Below are 15,816 nucleotides of genomic sequence, written 5' to 3'. Positions count from 1 at the left end.
GAACAGCAACCATGTGGTACAATGCAGCTGAACCAAAACTAACTTCCCCCTGTTTTTCCTGTCCAGTTTGCAATGATGACTTGGGCAGGTCATTTTGATGATTCTCAAAATCTCTCTCTCTTTCTCCCTCTCTCTCTCTCACACACACACCAAAAATGATAGACTCCTTCCTATTACAAACAATTCTAACCAAATCAGAGAGCCAGTGTGTATAGTAGTGGTTAGAGTGTTGGACTAGGATCTGGGAGACCAGAACTTGAATTCTCTCTCAGCCATGAAGCCCAGTGGGTTATATTGTGCCAGTCGCTGCTGCCTCCCAGCCTATGCTACTTCACAGGGTTATTGTGGGTATTAAATGAGGAGGGAAAGAACAGTGTACGCCACCTTGAACTCATTGGAGGAAATGTGGGGTATAAATGTAATAAAATAAACAAAAAATCATGTCATTAATCTAGCCCCATTTGGCTACCCAGTCACCATCTCAGATTTGGATCACATGTAGACCAAATACCCAACATGCAGCATAGAAAACATGGGGACTTAAAAGAGCAGCAGCATTTTCATTCATTCATATATCCAGATTTCTAGCTTTCTCCATGTGGAAGGCAAGAGTGTGGACAACACAAAGGTCTAAACAACAACAACCACCCCACCCTACATTCAAAACTGTTAATTAAAATCTGATAAAGCACCCCACAAGCTCTAATCCTAGTACCCATGAGAGCTACTGTAAAAATAAAGGTCTTACTGTGTTCCTATACCATGGAACGGCCCATTAAATCCAACCTCTCTCTTCTCAGCTTGCTTAACTTTTCCCTGCAGGTCAAGGCATGTACATCATCCCATTCACATTACAAGCACAAGAAGTTGATGCTGAACATGACAGCCAGCTTTCACATTTCACAGATTTTTAGAGTTGGAACGGACCCTAAGGGTCATGTAGTCCAACCCCCTGCAATAAAGCAATCTCTACTAAAGCATCGGAATTTTGTATCAGATACGTATTTTTCCACACATACCTTGAGAAGCAACAGAAAAATCTGCACAGACAGATGGCAAAGTGTGCTAATTCCACCACATAATCCCATCCATAAACATCAGAAAGCTGTGCTTTTAAATATAGACTTTCAGCATTCCAGCTTTACATAAATATACAGCACAGAGAAAAAGGTTGTGTATGTTTTTCTGTATATCACAGTATAACCAATATGAAAGTTAGCTGAAGCTTAGTCCATTTTTTATAAAGCAAGTTTCCAGGAAGGTACACCTCCAGTTTACTTCCCCCCTCTCCAAAATGGATGACCATAGGCTTGGGAGTCTGTCATAGCTGCTGCTTTTGTGATATATTCTAGCTTTCCTTTCACCTTCTCAATAAAGGGATGCCTTTGCAGCAAGCCAGCTTCCGGATTCATTCACACTCTCTTTTAGGCATTTGATAGGTGTCATACAGCTAGGAGACAGTGTCCTAAAGTGACTAAGGCTGCAGCTCTATTCCTTCCTAACAGGGAGAAAGCTCCGTTATACATACTGGGACTTACTTCTGAGTATACATGTACAGGATTGTGCTGTAATGTTACAAGAAAGACAACTGACTGTATTACTACATTATAAATCCACCCTTCCTACAAGGATAATGTACATGGTTCTGCTCTGCTCATTTTATCTTCAAAACACCACTATAAGTTAGGAGAGGCTGAGAGACAGGGACTCATCCCATCTAGCTTTGTGGATGGGGTTTGAACTCTTAGCAGACACCAGCACCAGAAGCGTGGCGTGAGGGAACAATGCTTGAACAGTTGCATCAGACCAAGGTGTTGTCATAGTTTTGTTGCTAAGCAACAACATACAGATCTCAGCGGAGTGGGAGGCCAACCAGCAAAGAGCTTATGAAGTGTACTTGCCTGGAGGCAGAATCAGCTTGCAAAGTCAGGTCAGGTCCAGCCCTAGGGTCCAGCAAACAGTAATCTGTGTGGTGAGACAGTCCAGAAGTCAAGGAATCCGATGGTCATGGGTCAAGACATGCAGGAAGCAGCAAGGTAGGGCCAGGAACTACAAGTGTTGTTACTAGCATCTGACTGCTGCTGGAAACTCTGCTTAAGAAGACTGAAGCCAGCTGGTTCTCATCAGACCTCCTCCACCACCTCCCCTTTCAGGCTGCTGTTCAGCAGGTGAAGCTGATTCCTAGGCCATTACAGTTGTGGGTGTTGCAGTATAGGTATGTGGAACTTGTGGCCCTGCAGGTGCTGTTGGATTCCAAATCTTATTATCTCTGACCTTTAGCCATCCTGGGAGTTGGAGCCAGACAATGTCTGGAAGGCTACAAGCTCCCCATCCCACCTGTGGAGGATAACACAACATTCTTGCAGAAGAACAGTTGTATTGAGACTTGAGGAAACATGCTCCTCATCTCCCTTTCTCTGATCACCCCCTCTACCCGTCAGATGTCAAGGCAATAAGCAATTATCTTACTTTTAAAAGACATCTGAAGGTAACCCTGTTTAGGGATGTGCTTAATGTTGTATTGCGTTTTTAATATTTCATTGGAAGCCACCCAGAGTGGCTGGGGAAACCCAGCCAGAAGGGCAGGGTATAAATTTATTTATATATATATATTACCCAGCAACTACAAAACTGTTCAGGAGTGTTGAGGTTCAAGGAACTGCAAGAAAGTGCCTGCCCAGATATATTTTTTAAAAAGGTAAATGACCCCTGACTGTTAAGTCCAGTCACAGATGACTCTGGGGTTGTGCTGCTCATCTCACTTTACAGGCCGAGGGAGCCAGCATTTGTCTGCAGACAGTTTTTCCGGGTCATGTGGCCAGCATGACTAAGCCGCTTCTGGCTCAATGGAACACCGAAACCAGAGCAGCGCACAGAAATGCCGTTTACCTTCCCACCGGAACGGTACCCATTTATTTACCGTATTTTTTGCACCATAACACTCACTTTTTTCCTCCTAGAAAGTAAGGGGAAATGTCTGTGCGTGTTACGGAGGGAATGCCTATGGGTGGCATGCCTACGGATTTTCCTTCTCTAAAAACTACGTGCGTGTTATGGTCGAGTGCGTGTTATAGAGCGAAAAATACGGTACTTGCACTTTTTGGTGTGCTTTCGAACTGCTAGGTTGGCAGGAGCTGGGACTGAGCAACGGGAACTCACCCCGTCACAGGAATTTGAACCGCCGATCTTCTGATTGGCAAGCCCAAGAGGCTCAGTGGTTTAGACCACAGCGCCACCCTACAATATATTAGTTATTTAGAATTTTGTACACCGGGTGATATAGCAAATGAATGGCATGCAAACATTTTAGGAAAGCTGCCTTCTCTTGGCATTATTCCAAGGACTCATTTGGCCCTACATCATTGCAATCACATCCTGATTGCCATGGAAACTACAAATTCAGATCCAGTTCCAAATTTCCATGGTGAACACTTAGTAGTAAGAGGCGTACTGAGACAAAATAGAAAGCAGGTTTTTTGGTGGAAGGGGAGGGGGAGGGAAGCTGCATCATTAAATGATACACCAGACTCTTACCAGCGGATCTTTCTATCTTTAAGGTCAGTTGAAAATAGGATAGATACATATGCATAGTTTCATCCTTCAACCAAGAGGACATTGACTGGTTTCAAAGTACCTTAGGTTGGACATGAAAAAAGGCAATGAAGTCACAGACCATAGTAACCAAGCCCACACACAGACGGTCCCAGGACCAAACCCTAGCAGCTCCACCATAGCAAAGGATGGAAAAGGCTGCACCAGATCCTGGGGAATTGCTGCCATCCAACAGTAGGCAGCACTGGTCTAGATCAATCAATAGCCTGCACTTCAGAAAAAGGCTGTATACTACATCCCTCTCCAATAGCAACACTTGAATATTCCTCCCACCCAAAGTTATTGGGTGTATTGAACTTTATCACAATACTAAGGGAGCACACAGTCACCTGGGTGTAAGCTCCATGAACACAGTGGGGCTTCCAATAAAACAGATTTCTGTATATTATATATAACACGTTATTATCATATTATTACAGAATCAGAATCAAGCTTTGGTTATCTGATGGTACATGGAGGTATAATGTATACAGTGTAGGAATTAAAAGAAACTCAGTGTGCAAACCGGTAAAAATATATGAATTAAGCTTTTATACTTCACTAGCTGGATTAAATGGAGCAGATTGTAATGTTCAGGATTACCTAGTAAACTGTCTTCCCCCAGGGCCCACTAAGATGGCTGAACATGACTTAAGACCCACCAGTCACAAAATGATGGTGCAGGGGCAGAAGTTACAAAATGGCGGCAAGGTAGAGTTTGGCACAAGGAGCTGGCAATCACTTGCATGAATTTCTACTGGTATCTAATCAATCTTTGCAAATGGCTATTTTTTACCTCAGCATTTTCCTTGCAGCAAGGAATCCACTACGTCAGTTTTCTTCGTGCTAAATACAGGCACTTTTTCTGGTGGCATTGGGAAAGCTGATTCAGCTTTAAGTGCGGAAAGCTTTTACTTTTATATTTTTATATTTCCACCTAGTCTCTCAAAAATATTTTACCCATCTCTTGTGGTTTCTTCTCCCATTTTTTCTTCCATGGCCATGTACATTCACTTTCTTGTCCTGTTTCTTCTGATAGCCCCCCTTTTCCATTCCCGGTTTGTCTGTTGTTGATTATGTTATATATTAGCATTTTATCTCACTTTCTAATTTCCTTCAACATCTCCTCAGTTCCTTTTCCCTTAGTGGAAGGAGACATTTCCCTCCTCTCCCCTGCCAACTTCTCTGTCTCCCCTGCCCCACTGTCTCAGCATGCAAGGAGTTATAGGTGCTGGCACTTATCTGAAGAAGTGTGCATGCACACGAAAGCTCATACCAAGAACTAACTTAGTTGGTCTTTAAGGTGCTACTGGAAGGAATTTTTTTATTTTGACTATGGCAGACCAACACAGCTACCTACCTGTAACAGGTGCTGGCATGAGTAGATTTTCCCCAAGTAGTTTATAATATTGCAACTGGAGCTAAATTTAAGCCACTAAATAATGAATTTTAAAAGATCTTGAGGGTTTTAATCTCTGTTCAAAATGACACCTGCATTTGCAGCATCACAAACATATGTTCTTGTATACAATTTTGTGAAGTAAAACTAAAAGTGTATTATATTATTTTATATTATATTTAGCAACTGACAAATGCAGACACTGATAAACAAAAACACTGAGATTATGCACCATAAAATTGTAGGTCTTTTCTGAACTGCAATGTTCAAGCAATATTTGTGAGTTGAAGAATCATCAAAAGATTATGGTAGCAGTGGTATGGCTTTCCTGTCTTACCAAAAGTGTTCTCAGATCTATTACAACATTGAATCATAGAATCATAGAGTTGGAAGAGACCACAAGGGCCATCGAGTCCAACCCCCTGCCAAGCAGGAAACACCATCAGAGCACTCCTGACATATGGTTGTCAAGCCTCTGCTTAAAGACCTCCAAAGTAGGAGACTCCACCACACTCCTTGGCAGCAAATTCCACTGTCGAACAGCTCTTACTGTCAGGAAGTTCTTCCTAATGTTTAGGTGGAATCTTCTTTCTTGTAGTTTGGATCCATTGCTCCGTGTCCGCTTCTCTGGAGCAGCAGAAAACAACCTTTCTCCCTCCTCTATGTGACATCCTTTTATATATTTGAACATGGCTATCTTATCACCCCTTAACCTCCTCTTCTCCAGGCTAAACATGCCCAGCTCCCTTAACTGTTCCTCATAAGGCATCGTTTCCAGGCCTTTGACCACTTTGGTTGCCCTCCTCTGGACACGTTCCAGTTTGTCAGTGTCCTTCTTGAATTGTGGTGCCCAGAACTGGACACAGTACTCCAGGTGAGGTCTGACCAGAGCAGAATACAGTGGCACTCATACTTCCCTTGATCTAGATGCTATACTCCTATTGATGCAGCCCAGAATTGCATTGGCTTTTTTAGCTGCCGCGTCACACTGTTGGCTCATGTCAAGTTTGTGGTCAACCAAGACTCCTAGATCCTTTTCACATGTACTGCTCTCAAGCCAGGTGTCACCCATCTTGTATTTGTGCCTCTCATTTTTTTTGCCCAAGTGCAATACTTTACATTTCTCCCTGTTAAAATTCATCTTGTTTGTTTTTGCCCAGTTCTCTAATCTGTCAAGGTCATTTTGAAGTGTGAGCCTGTCCTCTGGGGTGTTAGCCACCCCTCCCAGTTTGGTGTCATCTGCAAATTTGATCAGGATGCCCTTGAGTCCATCATTCAAGTCATTGATAAAGATGTTGAATAAGACCGGGCCCAAGACAGAACCCTGTGGCACCCCACTAGTCACTCTTCTCCAGGATGAAGAGGAACCATTGATGAGCACCCTTTGGGTTCGGTCAGTCAGCCAGTTACAAATCCACTGAGTGGTAGCATAGTCAAGACCGCATTTTACCAGCTTCTTTACAAGAATATCATGGGGCACCTTGTCAAATGCCTTGCTGAAATCAAGGTAGGCTATATCCACTGCGTTCCCTTCATCTACCAGGCTTGTAATTCTGTCAAAAAACGAGATCAGGTTAGTCTGACATGACTTATTTTTCAGAAATCCATGCTGACTATTGGTGATCACAGCATTTCTTTCTAGGTGCTCACAGACTGTTTGCTTAATGATCTGCTCCAGAATCTTCCCTAGTATTGATGTCAGACTGACTGGGCGGTAATTATTTGGGTCCTCTCTTTTCCCCTTTTTGAAAATAGGGACAACATTTGCCCTCCTCCAGTCTGCCGGGACTTCACCTGTTCTCCAGGAATTCTCAAAGATGACTGCCAGTGGTTCTGAGATCACACCTGCCAGTTCTTTTAATACTCTTGGATGCAGTTCGTCTGGCCCTGGAGACTTGAATACATCTAAACTAGCCAAGTATTCTTGTACTATCTCCTTAGTTATTCTGGGCTGTGTTTCCTTTGCTGAATCATTTGCTCCAAATTCTTCAGGTCGGGCATTGTTTTCTTTATCGGAGAAGACTGAGGCAAAGAAGGCATTGAGGAGTTCAGCCCTTTCTGTGTCCCCTGTTTGCATTTCACCATCTTCTCCTCTGAGTGACCCCACTGTTTCTTTGTTCTTCCTTTTGCTACGAACATACCCATAAAAGCCTTTTTTGTTGCTTTTAACCTCTCTAGCAAGCCTGAGTTCATTCTGTGCTTTAGCTTTTCTGACTTTGTGTCTACACGTGCTGGCTATTTGTTTGAATTCCTCTTTGGTGGTTTCCCCCCTTTTCCATTTTTTGTACACATCCTTTTTTAATCTTAACTCAGTTAAAAGTTCTTTAGATAGCCACCCTGGCTTCTTTAGGCACCTTCCATGTTTCCGTCTCATTGGTATTGCCTGACGTTGTGCTTTTACTACCTCCCTCTTAACAAACTCCCAGCCATCATGAACTCCCTTTCCTTTTAGTATTACTGTCCATGGGATCTTACCCAGCACTTCCCCAAGTTTTATGAAGTCGGCTTTCTTAAAGTCAATGTGCTGGTCCCGGGGGGGAAAGGTACTAATACCGTAGCCGAAGTTCAGTCCAGAGTCACTAGCCGGGTAGACGATCACTAGATGAGACGCGAGGTCCGAAACAGGGAGCCGGGCGGGGAAACAGGAACGCTGGTAGGGCAGCAGCAGGAAGCCAGGTGGGGAACAGGAACACCGGGAGTGCAGATCTATGTCTGGGTAAAAGCAGGTACTCCACAACGACGTTGCTCCCGCAACCTGGGACCGGGCTGCCTGACCTTTATCTTCTTCTAAGGCCGGGGGCGGCCCCGACCCCAGGAGGCCCGCCTCTCCTGGCCTTAAGGCGAGCACTCCTCCTGGGAGAGACCAGTTCCCTTCGCCTCTCTGCCCTAAGCCTCTGCAGTTCAGGAGAGGCCGAAGGGTTACTGGGCCCCGGGGGAGGCTCACCTGTAGACACTGAGTCCTCCAGCACCTCTGGGGCCAGAATGGTTTCACCTGGTGCCTGCCCCTGAGGATCTGGCACAGGTGCAGGCTCCTCAGCATCTAGGCCTTGCCCCAGTTCAGCCGGCCCTGAAGGCGGGGACTCCTGTGCCGGCTGGGATTCCTCCGGTTCACTCTCAGACTCGGAATCCCAGGCCATCACAGTCAAGAAGTTGAGTCCTAGTATGCTTGGATGCTCCTTTCCGCTGTATAGTAAACTTCAGAAGAGCATGATCATTTGCGCCTAATGATCCTTCCACTTCTACCCCACTAACCAGGTCATCAACATTGGTTAGGACCAGATCTAAAATGGCTGTTCCTCTTGTTGCTTCTCCCACTTTCTGGACAATGAAGTTGTCTGCAAGGCCAGTGAGGAATCTGTTTGACTTTATGATCTTGGCTGAGTTTGACATCCAACAAATATCCGGGTAATTGAAGTCCCCCATTACTACTATCTCCCTTTCTTTTGCATGCTTGGCCATCTGTTCCAGGAAGGCATCATCTATGTCCTCCGTTTGGCTTGGGGATCTATAGTAAACTCCCACAATGAGGTCACTGTTATTCTTCTCTCCCTTAATTTTGACCCAAATGCTCTCACTTTGGCTTTGAGGTTCTAAATCTTGGATCTCTTCACAGGTATACACATCCCTGACATATAACGCCACTCCTCCTCCTTTCTTGTCTGGTCTGTTTCTCTGAAATAGATTGTATCCCCCCATTATTACATTCCAATCGTGGGACTTATCCCACCAGGTTTCAGTGATGCCTATTATGTCATATTTAGTTTGCTGTACCAAGAGCTCAAGCTCATCTTGTTTATTTCCCATGCTTTGCGCATTAGTGTACAGACATTGAAGTCCATTAATCATTCCCCCGTGTCTCTTATTTAAGGATTTTTTCCTCCCCCCACTAGGTCTGCGTGCTGTTTGCTCCATTTGGTCTATGACATTTGGATGATCATCTTCATGAATTGATAGACTCCTACCTTCAGGAGCACTGTCTCCCTCCCCCACATTAGTCAGTTTAAAGCCCTCCTGATGAGGTTTCTGAGATTTTTGGCAAAAACATTCCTCCCAACCGTTGTGAGGTGCAGCCCATCGCTTGCCAGAAGTCCATCTTCAAGAAACTGCAGTCCGTGATCTAAGAATCCAAACCGTTCCTGTTTATACCATCTGCGAAGCCAGCTGTTCACTTCCACTATTTTTCCCTCTCTCCCTGGGCCACGTCGTTCAACTGGGAGGACAGATGAGATGACAATTTGTGCATTTAGTTGCTTCAATTTCCTGCCGAGAGCCTCGTAGTCTCTTTTGATCTTCTGGAGGCTATTGCTTGCAGTGTCATTGGTTCCCACATGAACCAAGAGGAAGGGGTATTTGTCAGTGGGTTTTATGATTCCTTGCAGTCGTTCAGTTACATCTTGGATCTTAGCCCCGGGGAGACAGCACACTTCCTGAGACATCTTGTCAGGCCCACAGATCACTGCTTCTGTTCCTCTCAGTAGGGAATCCCCTATCACCACTACACGCCTCCTCTTAGGTTTGGTCGGGGTTCTTCCATGAGCTGTCCGTTCCAAGGTCGCCTGCACATTCCCTGAGGACTGACTTTGCTGCTCATCTTCATATACCTGATCGACTGAAATGAGGGAGAGATCCTCAAATGGAGTCTGCTCTTCGTCTTCCATGCTAGGGGAGGGGACCTCAAAGCGATTGTGTATTTCTAAACAATCAGAACGAACCCTGGGCCTCCTACTTCTTTCCAAACACTGTTGGAGTAACAGACAGTTTTATAAACAAGGACCATTTTTAGTGCAAAGATATGGCTATGATGATCAGTAAGTGTTTGTTACTGTCAGATGGAAGTATTGTAATGAGTAATACAGTAAAGTCTATTCAGAAACTGCAGCTGTAAAATGCTGTGAGTCATTCCCTTAGTATACTAGCAAAAGAAGCATGTTATTACCAGAGGTTTAGAAGAGACATAACCAGCTCATTTGGTTGCACTGGTGATATTGATTATAAAAGCCCTCTGTTGTCTGAAACATGGATATCTGACATTAGCCTTGCTTTCCATAGTTAGTTGAAATGGTCAAAAAAATGTCTGAAGTTAATGATCCTAACATTAAATGTTTTAGAGCTGCAAACAAATTTACTTCACAACAAGTAATAGTTTCCCTTTTCATTAATTATTTTTATCTCGAGTACTAGAGCCTGGTGCATCACAGCTACATTTCCACCTACTCTGAAATTTAAGTGCAGATTAGGATATATTTGAGGTCTGCTGGGGATTGCTTTCTTTCAAGTGGCTTCCTTGTAAGACTGAGATGGAATAGTTGACATGTATGATTGCACTTGTAGGTGTGTGGACCTCTTTATATCTTAATACAGGGTGATTAATAATGAAATATACCGTTTCAACACACTATAAAAAAGAACAATGTAATATATATTACCTGTAACAGAATTGTAGGGGAATGCTTAAAGTTTTTTAGAAACAGTCACAGATGTTCTATATGTGCAGCCATTGTCACACATCGAACCAGTAATCCTTATCTGCCGAAATATGACTCACCCTACGTGTTGATTTTCCCGGGCTTCGTTGAACAGTGGTGCAAATACTATTGACTTCTTCCGATACACAGGGTCGTCCAGGACTTCTAAGTTTGCACAATCAGCCCATAGTTTCACACATTTTATGCCAATTGTAGATACATTTTCTGCTTGGAGGTTCCCCCCCAAATCATGATTGAAAATGCCATCGCACAACAGTTAAAGATTCCGTTTTGCTCAATTCAAGAACACAAAACTTCTCCACTGCAGACACAGCCATTTTGCCTGACTAGTCACATGAATCACACACTATCGCCTATGTCACTTCCCTCAGTAGTGGAACAGAAACTTTATGAGTACAGTGGTACCTCGGGTTAAGAACGTAATTCGTTCTGGAGCTCTGTTCTTAACCTGAAATTGTTCTTAACCTGAGGTACCACTTTAGCTAATGGGGCCTCCTGCTGCCGCTGTGCCACTGCGACATGATTTCTGTTCTCTTCCTCAAGCAAAGTTCTTAACCTGAGGTCCTATTTCTGGGTTAGCGGAGTCTGTAACCTGAAACGTCTGCAACCTGAAGCGTCTGTAACCCGAGGTACCACTGTACATCTACCTCACGGTTCACATTTGTGATCCGTGTCATTGCCTATTACTGTTTTACAGCATCTGAAAACTGTATACTTCATTATGAATCACCCTGTATATTAAACCTTTGCCCAACTAATTTGTAAAGACCCCTCTACCTGAACTGCACACTTCCTCTCAACAAATTCAACTAAGGAAAATTTAACCTCTAGTAAACATCTTACATAAGGTTGCAACCTGAAACTTAAAGCAATGCCAAAATAAAAAAGGCAAGGCAGTAATTTATTCTCTGGTTTAAAATGCCAGTCTGGCAAGACACTGAAAAGGATATCAAAGCTTGGATTTGACTTTTTCAACATACAGAATAATTGCAAAGGAATTTTTTTATTGTAAGTTTATGATCTGTATTGCCATGAACACCCCCATACTAAAACGTTGATTTACAAATCCACTAAACACAGCAAGCATTTTTTGTTCCTTTTCTACTCCCCCAAGCTCTATGGAACAGCAATTCTGACAGGTTGAGTTCTTTCTGCTCTAGTACATTCGATTTCCTGAATGCCTCTCTCATCTCCAACACAGTCCAAAGTAGCAAGAAAACTATTGAGACTGTACATTTTCTGAAGTTTCAAGTATGTATTGTGGTTTAAGATTATAGCCCAACTTTCTTTAAAGCCCTCAAGGGAGCATTATACGGTAATGTTAAATAAATAGAGTACAAGAAACCAATTCAAAAACAAACACCACTAAAGAAAAATGCCTAGCAGTGTATACTAGAAGTGATTTTAATACGCTTGTACCATTTTACTTGGTTGTAAACTGTCCCGGTATGTATCTTTTTATGACAGGTGGTATATAAATGGTTTACAATAGATAAAACAATAATACAGTGGTACCTCGGGTTACATACGCTTCAGGTTACATACGCTTCAGATTACACACTCCGCTAACCCAGAAATAGTGCTTCAGATTAAGAACTTTGCTTCAGGATGAGAATAGAAATCGTGCTCCGGCAGCGCGGCGGCAGCAGGAGGCCCCATTAGCTAAAGTGGTGCTTCAGGTTAAGAACAGTTTCAGGTTAAGAACGGACCTCCGGAACGAATTAAGTACTTAATCCGAGGTACCACTGTACTTGTATGCAATAATCAACAAATATCATACAATATAGTTACTTCATTTCTCCTGTCTATAAATAAGCAATACTTTGTATATTGTTCACTAATACTGAATGTGAAGCTTATTGACCGCATGTGTCTCCTTGCCAGTCTCTTAACTCCACATTTGGAGAAAATCATTTTCCTGTCTTATTACCTACACCCCAAGAGATATTCAGAAATTCTACCTTGAATTGTTCTACTTAGTTTTGGCTGCTTCTCAACTATTTTCAGGTTCCAGGGACAACTACATCCATTTCCATTACCCCAGTCCTTTTAACATTGATTTGCATGCCCCCACTATCTGCAGTGACAATGATAAATAACTGCTAACTAATAATAATGGTACAAATTTATTGCAAAATATTTCAGTATTCAATATTTCAGACTTTTTATGTGTACTAAAAAGAAGAAGAAAAACAGAGCATTTATCTGTCAATTTTCTCAATGGGAATTTCCGACCGCCCACCGTGTCTCGGTTGTCGAACGTTTTGGAAGTCAAACAGTTTTCCAGAACAGATTACGTTCGACAACCAAGGTTCCACTGTATTTTAAAAAGAAAGGGGAACAGAAATAACTCTAGTATGCCCTTTGTATCCAATAGGATGTGCACACTTTGCATTTGTGCTTGATTAGCTGCACCATCATGGTAGAAGCAGCTGTTGGATTTAATTGCAGAAAAGCAAGTGTAATCCAAATGTAGAATTGGAACTGGGACATAAATAAATGCCACAAATAATTCCTTATTAAAACTGTAGTACTTAACAACAAACACAAGAGGTCTCCTTAACTATGTATTTCAGATGCTGCTTTATCTCCAGTTAGCACACCAACACCAAATATATATTCTGCAAGATTTTTTAAAAAAATACTGCACAACATACCATTTGGTAAAATCTTAGAATTACATAAGAACTTGCTGAAGACTAGGGGTGCGTCAAAATTTGGTTCAGTTTGCATTTTACGATGAAGCTACCTAATTTACCTTTCAAGAACCCAAGGTATTTGTGAACCCAAATACAGCTGTCCTGTAAAATTCACACTAAGTGTATATTAGGAGACACTGTACAGTGGTGCCTCGCAAGACGAAATTAATTCGTTCCGCGAGTTTTTTCGTCTAGCAAATTTTTCATCTTGCGAAGCATGGTGTCGGAAAAGTTTTGGAAAAGTTTCAAAAATCACCAAAAACCTCAAAAAAGGCTACCACACCGCGTTCTATGAGTTGCTCCTCGAAGTCAAGTCGCAACTGTATTAACAGTGTTAAGAAAAAGGAAAGAAACTTGCAAAAAACGCAATACATTTTCATCTTGCGAAGCAAGCCCATAGGGAAATTCGTCTTGCGAAGCAGCTCAAAAACCGCAAAACCCTTTCATCTAGCGAGTTTTTCGTCTTGCGAGGCATTCGTCTTGCGGGGCACCACTGTACATAAAAATGCACATACCCATGAAAATAACATGCAAAACATCTTATACTGTATCTTGAAAGGATGTATATATTAGTCAAAACTGTGTGCCAAATGTATTTATTAGGAGAAATGGACTGAAATGCTAATCTTTGTGGGAATGTTAAAAAAAATGCAATCTGATGTGAAAATATGGTGAACTGAATTTAAGATCAGGAAAATGAGGAAGTTGAAATAGGCAAATTTTCCATCCCTTCTGAACGCACATGCCATATGATTACTATCACTTTAAATGAAACAGCAAATACAATATATAGGCTCCCTGTATTAGAGGTAGTGTGGAAATTTCAGTTCCATCAAGTTTTCCTGCACTAATATTCTGCAGTTTACACTCATCAACTAGACACTTACAGTCTTCAATCAGGTCACCATTTATTTATTTTTTGAAGTTTTAAAGCCATATGTCCGGATTTTCCTGGACATTTGATCTTACTTGTACTGTTAGGAAAACAGTCTGGTCTAATGGCAATTTACTTTGGAACACCCTGCCTATTGATAGCTGGAATGCGCCATTGCTGTACACAGTACATACCCTTCTGGGCACCTACTTAGAACATTTTTCTTTAGGCAAGCCTATCCAGGCATGTAGAAGTCACATGTGCTTTATCTCTTTATGTCTTGCCTAGAAGTTTTCTTACAATCAAGAAGTATGTGAATTATATTAGATGAATAAAAATTTCCGCTTGGCCTTCTCTCATCTTTTGCTCACAAAGTTTGTCCTACGGGAAGTGGGGGGGGGGGGAAGGATATGGTTCGGTTGCTTTCATTTTTCTTTCTACATCTAGCGGATGGCGCTGGGGACATGGGTGGCACTGTGGGTTGAACCAGAGAGCCTAGAGCTTGCCGATCGGAAGGTCGCGGATCGAATCCCCGTGACGGGGTGAGCTCCCGATGCTCAGTCCCTGCTCCTGCCAACCTAGCAGTTCGAAAGCACATCAAACTGTTCTTAACCCGAAGCACCTGAAACTGTTCTTAACCTGAAGCACCACTTTAGGTAATGGGGCCTCCTGCTGCTGCCGCGCCGCCGGAGCACGATTTCTGTTCTCATCCTGTAGCAAAGTTCTTAACCCGAGGTACTATTTCTGGGTTAGCGGAGTCTGTAACCTGAAGCATATGTAACCTGAAGCGTATGTAACCCGAGGTACCACTGTACATCATCCCACTCACATTACAAGCACAAGAGGTTGATGCTGAACGTGACAACCAGCTCTCACATTTCACAGATTTGTAGAGTTGGAACGGACCCTAAGGGTCATCTAGTCCAACCCCCTGCAATAAAGCAATCTCTACTAAAGCATGGGAATTTTGTATCAGATACGTATTTTTCCACACAGACCTTGAGAAGCAACAGAAAAATCTGTACAGACAGATGGCAAAGTGTGCTAATTCCACCACATAATCCCATCCGTAAACATCAGAAAGCTGTGCTTTTAAATATAGTCTGTCAGCATTCCAGCTTTATATAAATATACAACACAGAGAAAAAGGTTGTGTATGTTTTTCTGTATATCACAGCATAACCAATATGAAAGTTAGCTGAAGCTTAGTCCATTTTTTATAAAGCAAGTTTCCAGGAAGGTACACCTCCAGTTTACTTCCTCCCTCTCCAAAATGGATGACCATAGGCTTGGGAGTCTGTCATAGCTGCTGCTTTTGCAATCTATTCTAGCTTTCCTTTCACCTTCTCAATAAAGGGATGCCTTTGCAGCAAGCCAGCTTCCCGATTCATTCACACTCTCTTCTAGACATTTGATAGGTGTCATACTGCTAGGAGACAGCGTCCTAAAGTGAGACAGCTCCATTATACGCACTGGGACTTACTTCTGAGTATACATGTACAGGATATATGAAAGAAGGTTTTATACTTCACTATGTAGTTGGATTGAAAGGAGCAGATGGTATTATTTAGGATTAACTAGATCATAAATTATTAAACTGTTTGCTCCCAGGGCCGACTAAAATGGCTGACAATGACTGAGGCCCAGCAGTCACAAAATGGTGGTGCAGGGACAGAAGAAGTTACAAAATGGTGGCAAGGCAGAGTTTGGCACAAGGAGCTGGCAATCACTTGCATGATTTTCTACTGGTATCAAATCAATCTTTGG

At 42.6% G+C, this 15,816-nt stretch overlaps 2 long non-coding RNA genes across 2 annotated transcripts in view; one reads left to right on the top strand and one right to left on the bottom strand.

Moving 5' to 3' along the window:
- LOC310714763 overlaps positions 1-4,479 on the bottom strand; it is a 203,992-nt gene extending 199,513 nt beyond the window's left edge. The window contains exon 1 of the long non-coding RNA XR_014530051.1: positions 4,388-4,479. This is a non-coding gene — a long non-coding RNA (uncharacterized lncRNA). The remainder of the gene's footprint in view (positions 1-4,387) is intronic.
- LOC310714759 overlaps positions 1,598-15,816 on the top strand; it is a 34,750-nt gene continuing 20,531 nt past the window's right edge. The window contains exon 1 of the long non-coding RNA XR_014530044.1: positions 1,598-2,036. This is a non-coding gene — a long non-coding RNA (uncharacterized lncRNA). The remainder of the gene's footprint in view (positions 2,037-15,816) is intronic.

The sequence above is a fragment of the Podarcis liolepis genome (genome assembly GCF_965112155.1).
Source record: "Podarcis liolepis genome assembly, chromosome: 9".
NCBI lineage: Eukaryota > Metazoa > Chordata > Lepidosauria > Squamata > Lacertidae > Podarcis > Podarcis liolepis.
This window is presented reverse-complemented; position numbering and strand designations above follow the sequence as displayed.